Source organism: Lacerta agilis, chromosome 2 (genome assembly GCF_009819535.1).
Source record: "Lacerta agilis isolate rLacAgi1 chromosome 2, rLacAgi1.pri, whole genome shotgun sequence".
Lineage (NCBI taxonomy): Eukaryota > Metazoa > Chordata > Lepidosauria > Squamata > Lacertidae > Lacerta > Lacerta agilis.
The window spans coordinates 3,912,844-3,918,990 of NC_046313.1; the positions used below are offsets into that span (position 1 = coordinate 3,912,844).

The 6,147-nt window shown below is 43.3% G+C and overlaps 1 protein-coding gene across 8 annotated transcripts in view; it reads right to left on the reverse strand.

Moving 5' to 3' along the window:
* The window catches only part of R3HDM2 (R3H domain containing 2), a 91,544-nt gene extending 89,467 nt beyond the window's left edge, over window positions 1–2,077 (reverse strand). For 2 of the 8 annotated variants that reach the window (XM_033137409.1, XM_033137388.1), the window contains exon 1: window positions 1,799–2,073. The gene's annotated coding sequence lies outside the window, so the exon portion shown is untranslated. Of the gene's footprint in view, window positions 1–1,798 lie in introns of all 8 variants that reach the window. The other 6 variants (XM_033137360.1, XM_033137369.1, XM_033137379.1 and 3 more) reach the window with 6 other exon arrangements.
* Between the last annotated feature and the right edge of the window lie 4,070 nt (window positions 2,078–6,147).

Sequence of the window (6,147 nt, forward strand, 5' to 3'; positions counted from 1 at the left end):
CCTTGCCACAGTTCTATATGCCTGATGGCAGCATTCCTTCAGAAAACGGTGACTGGAGGGGGGGAGTTCTGGGGGCTCTCAGCCACTTGCAAATACAGGGCCAGCTGCTTGTTTCCGGAATTTGGGGGTGGGCGGACATGCTCAACCATAAAAATAGATCTTAACTCTTTCCTATTCAAAGTCTGATGAAGTGTCTGCGCTACACAAAATAAAATATGAAGGAAGGAAATCAGGTTGCGCTGCATCTCTTTCAAAGGCAAATCACCTTAAATTTCACAAACAGATTAAGTACAACTTTTCATTAACTTCTGCTGTCCACTGAATAACTAGGCAGTAAAATGACAATGAATGGAAAACCAAAAATGATTTTAAGGAAACGTAACTTAACCTTCACTGAACAGCAAATAAAGGTTCTAATGTTATATGGAGAATACGCTAATGATTAGGAAAACTGGTTGAAGGAGGTATCTGCTCATACCCACATCCTCTACTTTCTTCCCTATCTGACCATTAAAAAAAAGAAGCCTACGAGTAAAGATACTGCAAATGACAGCCGTTATTGCAGCTTACTTTGATGTCACGTATACCACATACAGCAATAAAGCAGACATAAAAGTCTTGCATTTGGAAGCTGACAAGCAAAAAGAAACCCCCTCTTTGCTGAGCTACCAGATGCATTCAAAGATGCCATCTACTAGGAGTGGGGCTTGAAAAGGAGAGGCACAAAGGGGAGGCAACAGCAATTCCTTCGCTCGCTCGCCTACCCCCCCCCCTTGCTGAGCATTGGTTTCATAAGCAGAAGGACAAAAACAGAAGAGAACACCCACTTGCTGAAGCAATTACCATCCAGCACAAGCAACAAAATACCTATGGCAAAGAGAGGCAGCTCTCTTATTTTTGTCTGCTTCATCAATCTGAGCCCCTCAAAATAGCCCAGTTTGGATTTTGAAAGCTAGGGATGCATCTGTAGTGTTTATCATACGTACATACATACATACATACATACATACACACACTCTTATTTCAGCCAAAGATAGTATGAAGATTTATCCAGGAATTTGAAAGATGAAAGGGAAGAGGATAGACGGAGCACTAGATCAGGTTCAGGGGAATTCCTCCTGGAGAGCCCAGTCCAACACAAAATCCAGCTTAACCATCAAAGCAAGCAAGAAAGAAAACCAATATGCATATTCCAATTGTGTTGAATGGCATATACATGGTCAAGTGGTTGCTCAAATATAACAGCCAACATTCTTTCCTCAGATCTAAACAAATCCTTAAAGGGGGGAAATGTGCAGGATTTGTGAATGAGGATAGTGATGGGTGCTTGGCTTCCCATTATAAAAACAAAGCATGAGTTAAAAAAAAACAACGGAATCCCAGCACAAGTCCAGCAGGGAGACCTCCTTCATGACACAAAAGAGCTGCGTATGTTTATAGGGGATTCCCTTCTTCCCTCTAGGTGGATGCATAGCATATCAAGCGGGGGGGGGGGGGACTGATGACACAGGAGCCACGGAGACCCTCCAAGCCTGGAGGAGGAGGAGGAGGAGGAAGAAGTATGGGGAGCAGAGATGAAATCAGACTCCTGTACCATTCAGAAGAAAAACCATTCTGAAAAACCTTATAAATGCAGATGCCCCTCTCACTGACGTACCAAAACAGCCAAACAGCTACCGGTACACAATTAAATTACAAGGATAGTTGGATCCACTGCAATCAACAAGACATTTATCTTGCTTTTTCTCTCCCCATCATACCAAAATCATCACAGACTTCAGTCTAAAAATAAACTCACCCCAGTAGAAGCCGCACGCTGAGTAGGTCATCTATTTCCCCTTCTCAACAAGGACCTCATTGCCATGAATGGTTACCAGAGGAATTTTGCCAGGAGACCTTGGTTCTTGGAATCCTCTGTTTCTTTTCGGCCCCCACCCCACCCCCAGCTTCAAATGCAATGTGAATGCTCCTCGCCACTGCTACAGCAAGCTAATTGCTCTGACAAGCTGCTCAGAAGGAACCAGACCCCAGCTGTTTGAAGAGATGGCATAGAGAGCTCTGCCAATGGCTACTTCCACACCCCCTCTCTCCCTCATTCAAAGACTTGAGTGTAACTGCCTCCTCAAGGCTGAGGAAAGGAAAGGCGTTTAAAGACACAGCATCCCCATTTCCACCAACAAGCACAACAATAAAGAGAGAATGCCCAAATTAAAATGAGAGCATGTTTTTTTTCTACTGAAGCTATGCTCACTGGGAAAGAGAGAGCCTTAGCTGCAATGATCAAGCTTAAAAGGGATTCCCATCCAGATGAATCAGTTGTATATATCCACCTGATATTCAAATTCAAACTCATTGACTACTTGCAAATATTTTTTTCATTGTCAACCATAGGGACCATCTTCATGTTCAGCAAGTTTTTCTGTTGTCCTGATCTCAAAGGGTAGGAGATAGTCTGAATCCAACTCATTATACCTGCTTCCTATCGCCCAGTCTCAAATCTTCCATTCTTGGGCAAGGTGATTGAGCGGGTGGTTGCTGAACAACTCCAGGCACGCCTGGAAGAAGCGGACCATTTGGATCCCTTCCAGTCAGGATTCAGCCCTCATCATGGGACTGAAACTGCCTTGGTCTCCGGCGGGCTAGGGACAAAGGTGAGAGCTGTTTCCTAGTTCTGCTGGATCTCTCAGCGGCTTTTGACATCATCAACCATAACATCCTTCTGGACCATCTAGAGGGGTTGGGAGCACTGTTATACAGTGGTTCCACTCCTTCCTCTTGGGCCGTGTTCAGAAAGTGGTGGTGGGGGATGAGTGTTCAGACCCCTGGGCTCTCACTTGTGGGGTGCCTCAGGGTTCTGCCCTCTCCCCCATGCTTTTCAACATCTACATGCAGCCGCTGGGAGAGATCATCAGGGGGTTTGGGCTGGGTCTTCATCAGTATGTGGATGATACCCAGCTCTACCCCTCTTTTAAATCAGAACCAGTGAAGGTGGTGAAGGTCCTGTGTGGGTGTCTAGAGGCAGCTGGAGGATGGATGGCAGCTAACAGATTGAGGTTGAATCCTGACAAGACAGAAGGACTGTCTTGGGGGGACAGGAGGTGGGCAGGAGTGGAGGACTCCCTGCTCCTGAATGGGGTAACTGTGCCCCTGAAGGACCAGGTGCGCAGCCTGGGAGTCATTTTGGACTCACAGTTGTCCATGGAGGCGCAGGTTAATTCTGTGTCCAGGGCAGCTGTTTATCAGCTCCATCTGGTACACAGGCTGAGACCCTACCTGCCTGCAGACTGTCTCACCAGAGTGGTGCATGCTCTAGTTATCTCTCACTTGGATTACTGCAATGTGCTCTATGTGGGGCTACCTTTGAAGGTGACCCGGAAACTACAACTAATCCAGAATGCAGCAGCTAGACTGGTGACTGGGTGTGGCCACCGAGACCACATAACACCAGTCTTGAAAGATCTGCATTGGCTCCCAGTACGTTTCCGAGCACAATTCAAAGTGTTGGTGCTGACCTTTAAAGCCCTAAATGGCCTCGGTCCAGTATACCTGAAGGAGCATCTCCATCCCCATCGTTCTGCCCAGACACTGAGGTCCAGTGCCGAGGGCCTTCTGGCGGTTCCCTCGGTACGAGAAGCCAAGTTATAGGGAACTAGGCAGAGTGCCTTCTCGGTAGTGGCACCCACCCTGTGGAACGCCCTCCCACCAGATGTCAAAGAGAAAAACAACTACCAGACTATTAGAAGACATCTGAAGGCAGCCCTGTTTAGGGAAGCTTTTAATGTTTAATATATTATTGCATTTTAATATTCTGTTGGAAGCTGCCCAGAGTGGCTGGGGAATAAATAAATTATTATTATTATTATTATTATTATTATTATTATTATTCCTAAATCCTGTTCTTTTAAGGTCCCTTTACCCCTTTACCTTTACCTAAGTCATGACTATCTCGTCACATTAATATCAAAATCAACATAAGCAGAACTTACAGTCTCCACTCTGAATTTGTGTAGAGCAGGGGTCAGCAACCTTTTTCAGCCATGGGCCGGTCCACCGTCCCTCAGACCATGTGGTGGGCCGAGCTATTATTGGGGGGGGGGGAGAGAATGAACAAATTCCTATGTCCCACAAATAACCCAGAGATACATTTTAAATAAAAGCACAGGTGTAGAGTTTACTCCTTAACCTTTTCTTCTCCAGAAGATATCCCACAAGGCAGAGGAGGTTTAGGATCAGAGTTTTCCTTCTCCTAGGTGAGATACCTTCCCAGCTGGATGAGTCCCATCTGCCTCTCACTTCCCTCTACACCACATGCAAAAACTGCCTTGACCATTGGACCCACTACTGGTATTGTCTGCCCAATCTGCCTGAGCCTGTGTTTGCATGCAGGGCAAGGGTTTGAGACGCATCAGCTATCCTCACCTGGTCAGGTCAGCCAGTTGAAGCTGTTCCCTGGGTGTGGCTGCTGTCACATGTGACAGCTGAGTGCATGGTGGGGCCCAAAGGTGGGCAAACTACCCCAGAAGGAGCATGATGTGGGAGTTTGAGTCCAGCCACCACCCTCACCACCACCATCTTTACTCATCAAATATGGGCACATATGCATGCATTTTATCTTATTTTGATAATTGATTTAAGTACGAATTTTGTGTTTTCTTCCCATTGTAAAGAATTCTGACATAGAACCATTGTTTTTGGCACAGTAGACAAAATATAACCCAGGAATCAAGTGTGGAGTAAACTATATTCACCTGGCCATCATTGCAGAAATCTTACGATCTCAAACAATTGAAAATGCCACCTCCTTCCATTATGTTCCCCACGTTCAAAACCAAACTATCACGCACCTTTAAACACAGCAATTTGGCCAATATCTCATCAGAATCCTTTGCTGAAAGCCAATCATGTTTTATTAACTCTGAACAATAGTTGGTTTTAATTTATTTCTGAGTTAACAAAATTTGATTGACTGTTTTTCATGAACAAAGGCAAAAAAATGACAAGTATGTCTCCAGTGATTACCTCGCATTACCTTTTCGTCATAGCAGGGTTTTTAAGACTGTTCTATGGAGCCATAGGCTATTCTCATGGATATACAATTTATGGGAGACAAAGCTTCCTGAAAAAGAAAAGCTTGCCCAGAACTTCCCATCATTCCCTGCAATGTGCAGCTACAGGTAGTGCTTGCTGTACATTCTTAACAGAGTGGATTGATTTAAATCAGGGTTGGACACAACTAAGGTGGAATCTAGACACATATAAAAAACACTGTGAAAAATGCCTTTTTAAAAGTTTTGAAATATATATTGAATTTGCCATAACTCACCATCACCATCTAGTGTCATATTTGTATAATGCACTTTACAACACACTTAAAATGTTTTATTTGTATAGCTGAAGTTCCACTCGGGATAGCACATTTAATAAGATAATCATGCTCATTAATTCAAATGGGTCTGCTCTGAGGAAGATGAACACAATTTAAATCACCAAGAAAAAAGCCATTTATTTAAGTCCAGGGCTCATTTTGAAATTGGTGTATTTCTTGAGCAAGCATACATTTTAACTGAAAAATAAGAAGAAAAAGCATATTGGTTGCATGTTACTTACTCCCTGTATTTGGTCACTATACAAATAGATTAACTATTGTGATATGAAGATGTTTTCCATACTGTTTTCGCTTTACAAAGAAAAGTAGCACAATGAGATCAAAAATTCAGCTTTAGGAAAAAAAATCATTAAGTTAATATTTATTTTTAAATCAGTTTAAGTTTAAGTGAGATAATTGCATCTGAAACTTTAAAAAAAATCAAATTTTAATTTTAATTTTATTTCTCCCTGTCTTTTATCCTTTCTAAATTCATGGCCCATGTAAGGCAATACCAAGGTACAACAGGCCTGGCCCACTTGAACTCTGCATGTACCCTTGAATATTCACTTGTCCCCAGTATTTTCAGGTAGAGCAAGAGGTTCTTCAGTAAACTAATGTGGGATTAGAAGAATGGGTCACCCAGAGGTTTGAAAGTTTGAAGGCTCTATAATATTTGCATAAACAGGAGTACACATTTCCATAAAAAGGTACAGGTAGGTAGCCGTGTTGGTCTGCCATAGTCAAAACAAAATAAAAAATTCCTTCCAGCAATACCTTGG